The 11,370-nt window shown below is 49.9% G+C and overlaps 1 protein-coding gene across 5 annotated transcripts in view; it reads right to left on the bottom strand.

The window, feature by feature from the left end:
- Positions 1-8,428, bottom strand: part of Tiam1 (TIAM Rac1 associated GEF 1) — a 374,882-nt gene extending 366,454 nt beyond the window's left edge. For all 5 annotated transcript variants that reach the window (XM_036203278.1, XM_036203274.1, XM_036203273.1 and 2 more), the window contains exon 1: positions 8,267-8,428. The gene's annotated coding sequence lies outside the window, so the exon portion shown is untranslated. The remainder of the gene's footprint in view (positions 1-8,266) is intronic.
- Between the last annotated feature and the right edge of the window lie 2,942 nt (positions 8,429-11,370).

Consider the following 11,370-nt stretch of genomic DNA (forward strand, 5'->3'; position numbering starts at 1 on the left):
AAACCGGCCATGGCTGAAAATCCCTGTCCCGACATTACACATACACACACACACACACACACACACACACACACACACACACACACCCCTAACAGCCAGGATTGGAGAGATGGCTCAATGGTTAAGAACACTTGCTGCCCTTCTAGAGGACCCAGGCTCAATTCCCAGCACCCACTTGGTGGTGGATAACTGTCTGCATCTCCAGTCCATGGAATCTGATGCCCTCCTCTTGCCTCTGTGGGTATTAGATACACGTGATATTTAACTTTATTATTTTGTGTATATGAGCGTTTGCCAGCACACACTTCTGTTCACCACATGCAGGCCTGGTACCCTCGGAGGCCACGAGAGGGCGTCAGATCCCCTGGAGCTGTAGTCCGATGGTTGTGAGCCATGTGGGTGTGGGAACAGGACTAGCGTCCTCTGGGAGAGCAGCCAGTGCTTAACCACTGAACCATCTCTCCAGCCAGTAAACCAGTATCTTAAAATAAAATGTTTTCTATGCACCTTAACACAACCTTTAACTTAGTCACACAAGTAGAATTAAAGGAAAAAACATAAACCTAGCGATCCACCCCACCGTGGAGAAACAGTTTTGACAGAATTATGACCAAGGAAACATGGTTTTTTTGCTTTAGTTTTTGGTTTTTAGTTTTTTGAGACAGGGTTTCTCTGTGTAACTCACTTTGTAGACCAGGCTGGCCTCGAACTCACAGAGCTCTGGCTGCCTCTGCCTCCCAAGTGCCAGGATTAAAGATGTGTGCTGCCGCCACAGCCCGGCTTTTGTTTTGTTTTGTTTGTTTTTGAACGTGTTTTTTATTGATTGTCAGTCTTGAAAAAGAACAATGTGCAAAGGTTATTGTCAAGAAAATTAAACCATCATTCACAGAATGGAGAAAACATGCAAATCACGTCAGACCAAGGGTTCATGCCCACATCACACAAAGACAGGCCAGAGTTCAAGGAAGGAGCTCACCCAGACTCAGCGGAGCAAACCAATGAACAAATAAACCATAAAGAATTCTTACAACCACTTAAAAGACAAAGATCAAGGTGAGGAAGCAGCAAAGATCTGAATAGATGGTTTTGAAAGAAAATACATAATTAGCCACAACACCAAAAACATACTCTGCATTATCATCAGAGAAATGCAAATCGAAGCTCGGAGGAGCCAATCTCCATCTCTAGACTAGCTTTAATCAACAGGACATAGAAGAACAGCCATCAAGAGTGTGGAGAAATCAAAATCTTGGACCCTGCTGTTGGCAAGGCAGGCTAGTGCGACCCCTGTGGAAATCATGTGGGGTGTCCTCAGAGAGGTAAACAAAATTATCAGATGGCCGAGCAGCTCCCCTTTTGGGCAGCTTTGATTTAAAAGTCAGGAAAATAGTACACTACTGTACAGCCACAACCATTCCCAAGAAAAGGAAGGTGGAAGTGGCCCCGATGGCCATCAGCTGAAAATACACAAAACACACTATATCCAACCAATGGATATGATCCATCCATAAAAATGGACGGATTACAGATACATACTGCCACAGGAATGATGCTTCAAGCACAATATGCTGGGGTTCAAGAGACAGCTCAGCCGATGAAGTATTTGCCACCCAAGTGTAAGGACCATTGTTGGGCCCCTGGCACTCACATGAAAGACCACCTGTGACAGCTGACCTGTAATCCCAGTGCTCAATGGAGAGAAGGAAGATAAAGGAGTCCCCAGGGCAGGCTGGCTAGCTGGACTACCCAAAGCAAGCTCCAGGCTCAGAAAAGACTCAGCCTTGGTTATACATAAAGGGATAATAGACACTCAGGGTCAACCTCTGAGCTCCTCACACACACTCAGGCACAGGAGAACACTCATGAGCCCACCCATACACATACAAGCACGCATGCACACACATACAGATGCAACACACATATACAAATGCAAGAAAAATTATGCCAACCCGTGCACAGTGGCATACATTTGTGACCCCAGCACTAGAGAGGCTGAGGTGTGTTCAAAGGCAGCCTGTGCCAGGCGGTGGTGGCACACGCCTTTAATCCCAGCACTCAGGAGGCAGAGCCAGGAGGATCTCTGTGAGTTCGAGGCCAAACTGGTCAACAGAGCGAGATCCAGGACAGGCATCAAAACTACACAGAGAAACCCTGTCTCAAAAACAGCAAAAGGCAGCCTGTGCTATACAGCACATGGTCAGTGTTCCTAAAAAGTGAATATAAGCCAATTCAGGAATCTCTAGAGACCATTCCCACTGGAAATCATCGCCTCCAGAATGTAACCAATCATATACATTCCATCCAGCCCAGGTGCTGAGGAGTGGACGAAGAGACCCTGAGCCCAGTGGCATGTACATGCCTGTAATTCCAGCTCTTGGAGGCTGAGTCAGGAGGATCTCAAGTTCAAGGTCAGCCTGGGCTATAGAGCAAGAATGTCTTTAAAAAAAAAACAAAAAACAAAAAACAAGACTGGGAATATAGCATATCACAGAGAATAGGTTGTGAGTTTTGAAGAAAGGCCTGAGAAGGCCAGCCTTGAGATCCCACCCCCACAGACCCTGGAGCCTTCCAATAAGTAGGGGAACAGGAACAGCCTGCAAGGCATGCAAGCTTCCTTCCCTCGGGACCACTCACACACCAGTCCAAACACACATCTCCACCTCCAGCTCTCCTCCCCACCTACTCCATTTCCATAGCCCCAGACAGGGAACACTCCTAGACTGGGCCTCATCCTGACAGGCCCTCCACCTCCCTGGGCTGCCCTGTCAGGTTTTGGGGGCCATTATCACCTCTGCAGAGCTGGCACAGGAAACCTGGAGCAGGAAGTAGACTTGATCTGTGTTTACGAGGTTCAGGGCTCTAAGGAAGACAGGAAAGTGGCAGGGGGAGGTGAGAGGACCCCAGGGGTGGCAATCTTTACAAAGGCAGCCAGTTTCTGCAGGACATCCTGTCTTCCCACAGGGCCGCAGACTTGTTTGGGGCTTTTAAGGAAAAGCAAGTGAATGTCCTTAGCCTAGGAGCCCTTCTTCTCCGTATCCATCCCAAGCCAGGAGGGAGCTCAGACCTCCAGTCCTGCAGCCCCTGAGACACAAGTATACCTGCAGGACAAGCCAGGTCCAAAAGCTCCTGCACAAGGTCAGTTCCAAAGCAGACTGACCAAGAGATAGCTCCATGATACACATCACACACACACACACACACACACACACACACACACACACACACACCATACACATAACATACACACCACACATACATCAAACACACCACACACATATACATCACACACATAACACACACACACCACACATCACAGACACACCATATCACACACACACCATATCACACACACACACCACACACTCCATACACATACCACATATACATACACACCACACATAACACACATACCTCATCACACACACACACACCATACATCACACACACACCACACATACCACACACACACACACACCATACAATGTCTGTTCCAACATATGCAGACCCATGCTAAATTTAATTGTAAACATAGTAGGAAATTCACAATAGATTGTGCTAACATTAAAGGGGTGCACCGCCACATACCCGGCCAATGCTCGCCTTTCATCCCAGTACTCAAGACAGAGACAAACAAGAGTAAGATCCTGACTCAGAGAAGGGTCAGGGAGAAATCACAATAACTAATACAGTTTGTCCAGGGGTGTGGCTGAATGGTGGAACTCAGTGCATGCAAGGCCTTGGGTTAGAACCCAAGCACTTCAAAAATAAATAGATAGAATAATAGCAACCGCATACTTTAACAAAGGTTATTTAAAACTTGAGACTTTGCCCAGATCTGACAGCACATACTTGAAACTCCAGCAATTTGGGAGGCTGAGGCAGGAGAAGGGTTCAAAGGCGGCCTGGCACATTGCGAAACCACATCTCAAAATACTAAGAACAGCAATAACTTAATAACAGTAATAACTTTACATAGTTTCTAGAATCTGATACTCCATGTTTTGGGACCATAATTAGCAGAGAGTAATTGAAACTGTGGGAAGCAAAACTGTAGATAAAGGAACACCAGCAGTCCCTGTCTTCAATAACGCCATGCTCCATGCCGGCAGAAAATGGAACCAGTAAATGTTGGTTGTTTGGGGGAAGCATATCGTTTTGTTTTGTTTAAATACCCCCCCCCTTTATTTCTACTTCCCAATTTAAAATGTCCCCAGTAAAAAACATCAGACACTCCTCATATCATACTTCAGTTTTCCTCGGTTTCAAAAATGTTGCAATACCCCCCACGCCTCCCACCTCAAACTAAGTCCCGCTTTGTAGAAAGGTTTGTGGCGGACCCAGCCCCAAAAGACCTTAGCCTACTCCGAAGCAAAGGTTCTGCTCAGCTGCAAGAACCTCCCACAACTTCTCCACGACACACCAACTCCTTTGTTTAACCTCCTTCCAATGCAGACAACTAACTCATCTGCTCTGGTAACCCACCTTCTCATACGCTGCCAACACGGTACCTGGTTCCTAGCGCTCAACATCTACACTGTCGGGGAGTCCTCTACTCCACTGCCTTGCATCAGAGTGCACGATCTCTGAGCAACTGGGCGAGGAACTTCTCTAGCTAACAACAGACCTGTGAGGACTTCTAGAAGGATCTACCAGCCCTGGAGGAATCTCTCCGACTGCCCATACTTGCAGCCCAGGCCCTTGTGAATTGCTTAATGAGGTCCCTGAAGACCAAGGGAACAGAGAAAGTCTTATGCTAGATGGGTGTGGAAGAAGGTGCCAGAGGTTGGGAAGGGTACAGAGGGGGAGGCTGTGCCTGCCTATTAACATCTTGTACACGTTTACACTGGAACATTGTTTCCCTTCTTGGTCTGTTCTTTGCTGGGGACCGTTTAATTTCTGAGTGCCTCTTTAATATTCTCTCAAGTAAGTAATGTGGCCTACTGTGATGCTAAAAGACCCCTATTTTTCTCCTGTGGCACAGGGTTACATAAAATAGGGTGCTGATGGAGAGAAGGCTTGAAGGAATTAGGATGGGAGAAAAAGACAGCCGTGGCGGCCTTGTAGATCCCATAAGGACCTTTTATTGACAGTGAATAAATCCACAGAAAACAAAAAAGCAAAAACCCATATACTCTTTACCTGTTCCCTTGATTTAGAAAAGCAACTCTGTGTGTGTGTGTGTGTGTGTGTGTGTGTGTGTGTGTGTGTGTGTGTCTGTCTGTCTGTCTAGGCATCCAGAAAGTTTAGGGTTCTCACCACTCTCAGAAATCTGGGGGTGAGAAGTTGGGACCTACCCAGCTTTTCCACTTGGCTTAGATGATGCTGGAGTGGGGAGAATGCAGAGGGCCAGGAGAAGTCTTTGCCCCAGGCTTTGGAGGAGCACTGGTGTGTAGTTAAACTGTCAGCTAATGTGATTTCCTAACCTGGCTCCCTTTTAAGTTTAGGCCCCCAACTGATTCGATCCCTGGACAACAGCAGGGGAGTGGAGTCTAGGGCTTCTGTATCCCAGAGAGCTACAGAATTCTCAAGAGAGTTCCGAATGGGTTGGAATCCTTCCAGGGAGTAGAACTTTAAACAGGTTATCACCTTGACTAATAGGTGTCTAGTAATAATACCACCGCTCTGTTCCCTTCATGGGGGCTGGGGGCAGCCATCCTCCACTTAGGTTGACAGACACGGGACCAGGAAATCAGACATCAGGTTTGGGGAGGCAGAGGGAGTATCGGGGGGTGTACAATTATGGGTAGGAACTCCTGCAACCTTTGGGCAGACTGCAAGTCTCTGGTCTGGTTTTTGTTTGCTTGCTGGCTTTGGCTGGTAAAGGACTCTGGGGTCCACATTCAAAGGATACAATGTGGCACCTCACTCAATAACTGGCACCAAAGAAGCATTTCTTCAACGATACCATAGTCTGCCAAGAGTCCTGGGATTGTTTTTAACTATGTGATTATGACTTGCTTTTGATTTGCATTTTTTTTTTTTTCAACATGAAACTGACTTCTCATGTTTGCCTAGAGTAAATCACTGGTGAAAGGCCGGGAGAACAGGAAACCCAAGTCAAAACACAGTGACAGTGCTTGGAGATATTCAATGAAATAATTCTCCCCTTCCACCTTCCCTGCTTAGACAGCACCCCCCCCCCCCCCCTGCCTTTACCCCCCTCCAAAGATAATTACTTAGCAACTTCAATGTTTACCACTCAGTCTCCAATTCTTGACTCTCTGTACAAAAGCCTTTTCTAGAAGCTAGTGATATTCCAAACTTTTACAGCTAGAAGACGTAATTTAAATTTCACCTCATTCTTCTCTGCAGACAGCCCTTTGTTCAAGCGGCCTCTAGTTCCCAGCACTCACTGCTTAGTAAACTGCTATTGGTTCAAGAGCAAAGGTTTCCCACCTGGATGGCTTTTTCCTCCTCCAGGCCTTCACACAGCCTTAAAGAAGCAGCAAGAAGTAAAACTCAAACGCAGTAAAAATTCACACACATAAAAAGGCACCGCGAGAGTTTAGATAAGAATAATTAAATCTAAGACCAAGTAAAAACAAGTCCTGTTGGATTTGGAAAGAGGAGTCCTTGTGCCTCCTATAACGCAATGGGAGAGAAGAGAGGAGAATCCACAAAATGGAAGGAGAGAAGGAGCTACTCTCTGTGTGGAACAGATTTCCCCTAACAAACACACCACATAACTTCAATGTTCCCCGTGTGGTTGTCTCTGTATCATGCAGTTCATTGACATCCTCATCTCATCACCCGCCCTCAAAAGGAACCGCATCTCCACTGTACAGACGCACAAACTGAGGCTCTAAGAAATGAAGTAGCTCTGCCAGGAATCACCCAGTTGGTAACTGATCATCAGCCGGAACTGGAAGCCCTGACGCTTATGACCTCAGACATCTCAACCTCTGCTGCAGCTTTCAAATTGTCCGCCAAGTCAGCATGCACCGGACAGACACCGTAACCCAGACGCTCCCACACCTGGATTCCGCCCAGCTGCTGCACGGGACTGCAAGGGTACCACGGAAGCAGGCAAGGATTGCAGTGTTCCCAAGGGCTCCCTCGCGTCCTTCAAAACCTGTCAGCCACCAGGCAGGAAAAAAGACTGATTAGATTCTATCTAAGTCTATCTGACTCTGGAGGATGGCCAGAGGATGAGACTAGAAAGGGATATGCGTAGCGAGGTCCGCGCCTGGACAGCCCATCTTGACCCAGCTGGGCCAAAGACATCAGCGCCTCTAGGTGCAGATCTGAGTGAGCCGGGCAGGGCGGGGCTGGTGCGAAGGAGCAGAGTCGGGTCTTTTCCCTGAAGCTTCGGGCCTGAGACCTGGGGAGGGGGCGTCACCTGAAGACACACATCAACTTCTGACTCGTAGTGGGCAGGCGGCAGTGGCCCTACCTGAGAGCGTACCTCTCGTCCAATGGCGAGGTCTGTAAACAAAAGCCGGCCCCACGCGGGTCCCCAGCGGGCTGGCCAGCCTCTCGGTGCACAGGCACCAGAGAAGCAGAGCGGGAGAAGAGGGCCAGACCTGGATGGGGTCCGAAGAGCGGACGCAAAGCACAGCCCCCCACCACCTGGACCAGTCATTGTCTGCCCTCATGTAGGATGCTGCTTTAAATGCCCCCTCCCTAGCCCACCGCTGGTCCTTCACCCTGTGTGCCCGCCCCCACGGCTCTCCCGCGGTGTGCCCGACCCGGAGCGCAGTACCGATGGCCAAGGTGAACACCCGGCAGCGTTGGCGAAGGGCCAGGCCCGTATAAGTGCTCAAGTCGGAGACCGAGACACACACACACACACACACACACACACACACACACACACACACACAGATAGACCCAGGCACACACACGCACGCCCTCCCCGAAGTTGATTAAAAATCAGCCGATAAATACATAGAGACGAGGCCGCCGCAGGTCAACGCTGACCTCCTGCTGCCAGGAAGATCGAATGCCAACGTCTGGACGCTGTCACTTGCATTCGGCGCCAGCTCCTGGGCTCCGCGGTCTCGCCTGGTTCCTGGTCGCTCCTTTGCACGATAGAGCTGTGCCTTCCCTCCCCCAGATCACCACACCTCCCAAGTGTGTGCACACGAAAACAATACAAGCAAAGCCCGATCTGGGGGAGCTAGGACCCACCGGGAGCCCCAGTATGCGAGAGATAGGAGTCAGGACGTGCCCGCCACGGACACCGCGGCTCCAAGCATTCCCATCGCCATGCCTCGTGGAGCCTCTGGCCAGGCGGCCCGCCCCCCTTAGGCCCGCGGGTACTCACCTGTGACGTTCATCCAGGATCTCGACGACCCGGCCCGGCACAATGCGGGGCCGCTGGGCCCCGGGGGGTGCGGGCGCCGAAGCGTTAGCCGCGCTGCAGAGCTGCGCGCCCGACGGCAGCGGCGCTGCTCAGCCCTCCGGCCCGCTCTCGGTCTGCCAATGGGAACTGTCAGGGCTCCTGGGCCAGCGGCCTCGGGGGCGGGGCCTCGGAAGCCCGTGGGAAACCGAACTCGGATTGGAGCTGCGGACAATCGCTCCGCCTCCGGCCAGCCAATCGGAGGTGGAGAATACAGGAGCGGGGCGTTCAGAGTTGGGCTGGAGAGTGACAACAGGCGCACGCTGGATACCTGAGCGGCATCCCGCTCCGGCTGGACCCTTTGGCCGGAGGGATGCTGGCGTTGCACGCACGCTTCCAATTGCCTTGACACGAGGCCCTGGCGGTGCAGCCCGGAGAAACCGCGACAAGGACGGCGAAGCGTGCATGCACCGGCCACAGCGAGGGAGCCCTTAACAAAGCAGCTTCTGGAGGGCCGGCTGGCCTCCGCCTCTTCCTCCAATAGGTCCGTAAGGCTGCCTGTCACCGTGCATAGGTGGAGGTGGCCAATGACGTGTACGAATGAGCTGGGGTTAGCGCGCGCGCGCGGCTCGGCGGCCGTGGGATTGGTCGGAGGTAAAGGATTTTCCTACTACCTAAGGCAGAGAGGAAGGGGGGAAAGAATGGGGGAGGCGAAGAGCCAAAAACCTTTTACCTGCGACACGTGGTCTAGTTTGGCTGGCTCTAGGGAAAAACGGGAACTTACTTAGGTGAAAGAAAATCCCAACGCATTCCTACCCATGGGAGCCGGAGGATGTCGTACTCTAATCAGACTCCAAGTTGGCACTGTGGTCTTAGGCAAGTATTGGACAGTCCAGGACGCGTTGGGCAAATGCCCAGCAAGTGAACTTGGGCTTCCCGTTCACCTGGATATTGTATAATGACTGACCAGGTATGCACATGCCTCAGATCTCTCTAAAATCCCAGCAGGTGTTGCAGGTTGCCTATCTCAAGGTGTTGTGAGCCATAAACAGACTCACCTACGTTAGAGCTACTAGCAAAACCCGCTTCCCTAATCCAGGCCAGGGCCTTCCCCTCACTTTAGAGCTAAGGCAGCTTGCCCCAGGGAGTGGGAAATGCAGACCCCAGGAATATCTTGTACTGTGTACCAGCCTTGAAGTCGTGTGCAGTGTGGCTGGCTGGGTGAGGAGGATGAAGTGGGACAATAATGAATTTAAGACCAGCCTGGCTTCAAAGATAACTATTTCAAAAAGATAAGGAAATTGATGCCTTTTCCTTCTGCACCCTTCACCTTCCAAACCCGTCCTGCCCCCTATCCTCTCACCTGACGCTCATCCAAGGCATCCACCTGAAATCCATCTGCCCTTACCTCCTCAAATCGTCTCCACTTTACAGAATGAGTGTTCTAAACAGGAAGATCTCAGCCTGTCAGTTCTGGCCTCTTCTCTTTGCCCAGTACTGTGTAAGTTCCCTCAGCAGTTCTGCTCCTTAAGCAGAAAGGAAAACAACTCGAAATGGCCTCAGGAGGCCGGGCGATGGTGGCACATGGCAGTAATCCCAGCACTCTGGAGGCAGAGGCAGGCAGATCTCTGTGAGTTCAAGGCCAGCCTGGTCTAGAGAGTGAGATCCAGGAAAGGCACAAAGCTACACAGAAACCCTGTCTCTAAAAGCAAAGCAAAACAAAACAAAATGGCTTCAGGAAGTCCCTGAAACTGACCAGATTCAATAGGCTCTCCCTGGTGTAGTAAGCAATAGGAGGGTCTCTCTCAGATGAGCCGAGTTGTAAAGACTCTGACATGAGACCAGCCCAGCCTCCTGAAAGGCAGAAACTAGCTGAGCCACCTAGAAGTGATTTAGACCAACTGAGTCACTTGGAAAGAACATTCGGAGCTGCCTCTGGGCTGTGCGGTGTGCGCCAGGTTCCCAGCTTTATGAGCTGTCACTCACACTGGGGTGGGCTTTGGTGATGTGGCTGTCTGAGTTATTTCTGCTCCTGTAAATAATCCCAATAAAATTCATGGGTTCACCAAGTTGGACTTCGGTGTATATGTAATTTGGTCTGTTGTGAGATCCCTACCTGGGGTGAGTAGACATGTATTGCCTCTCCCCTCAAAAAGTTGTCACACAACATCCAGACGCATGTACTCTCCCTTCCTTTGACCAATTGCTACCCATTCTTGAGAGCCCAGGTTGGCTGGCATTTCCTGAACTTCTGGTAAGCAGGGTATGCTCATAGACACTGGAGAGCCTCCTGTGCCCAGTGAGAATTCAAAGCGACATGTCCTCCAGGTTTAATGACAGTGTTACAGGAAGTGTTTTCAGTCAAATTTGGGGTTTCTTCTTCTGGAATGAAATTACAAAAACCAGCTTTATCTGAGCCAATACCTGCCTGGGCTTCTCAATAAAGAATTACTCCATGAAGCTGTTGGCCGTATCATAAGCTTCCATCTTGGAAAGGGCTGTGCTGTGTGCATTTGAATGGAATGTGTACATCTGGATATGAGTACAGAATCTGACCCCAAAGCTGTTCAAGAATGGGTTTGTCTGTGGTTAAAGATGCAATTATTGGAACCAGGCTGCCAATCAAGCTCTATCCAAATTGTGGCCTAAAATAAGTTACTTTCCTACCTCAGTTTCCCTATCTATGTTACTGAAATGATAATACATTTGAAAATGGATAATTTTTTTTTTTTTTCCAGGATAGGGTTTCTCTGTGTAGCCCTGGCTGTCCTGGAACTCAAGAGATCTGCCTGCCTCTGCCTCCCAAGTGCTGGGATTAAAGTCAAGGACGGATAATTTCTACAGCACTGCTTAATAGAGTAGCTGCCACATGGCATTAACTAACATTTGCCCAGATGGTATCCTCCACAGGAGAGGTAGGCAGTGGGGCCTGTAGAAGCTTTGGTACTTTGAGTTAAGTACTTTTCTTGAAAAGACAATCTTCCTGGCCGGGTGGTGGTGGTGCACGCTTTTCATCCCAGCACTGGGAGGCAGAGGCAGGTGGATCTTTGTGAGTTTGAGGTCAGTCTGGTCTACAGAGCAAGATCCAG

The sequence above is a fragment of the Onychomys torridus genome, chromosome 12 (assembly GCF_903995425.1).
Source record: "Onychomys torridus chromosome 12, mOncTor1.1, whole genome shotgun sequence".
NCBI lineage: Eukaryota > Metazoa > Chordata > Mammalia > Rodentia > Cricetidae > Onychomys > Onychomys torridus.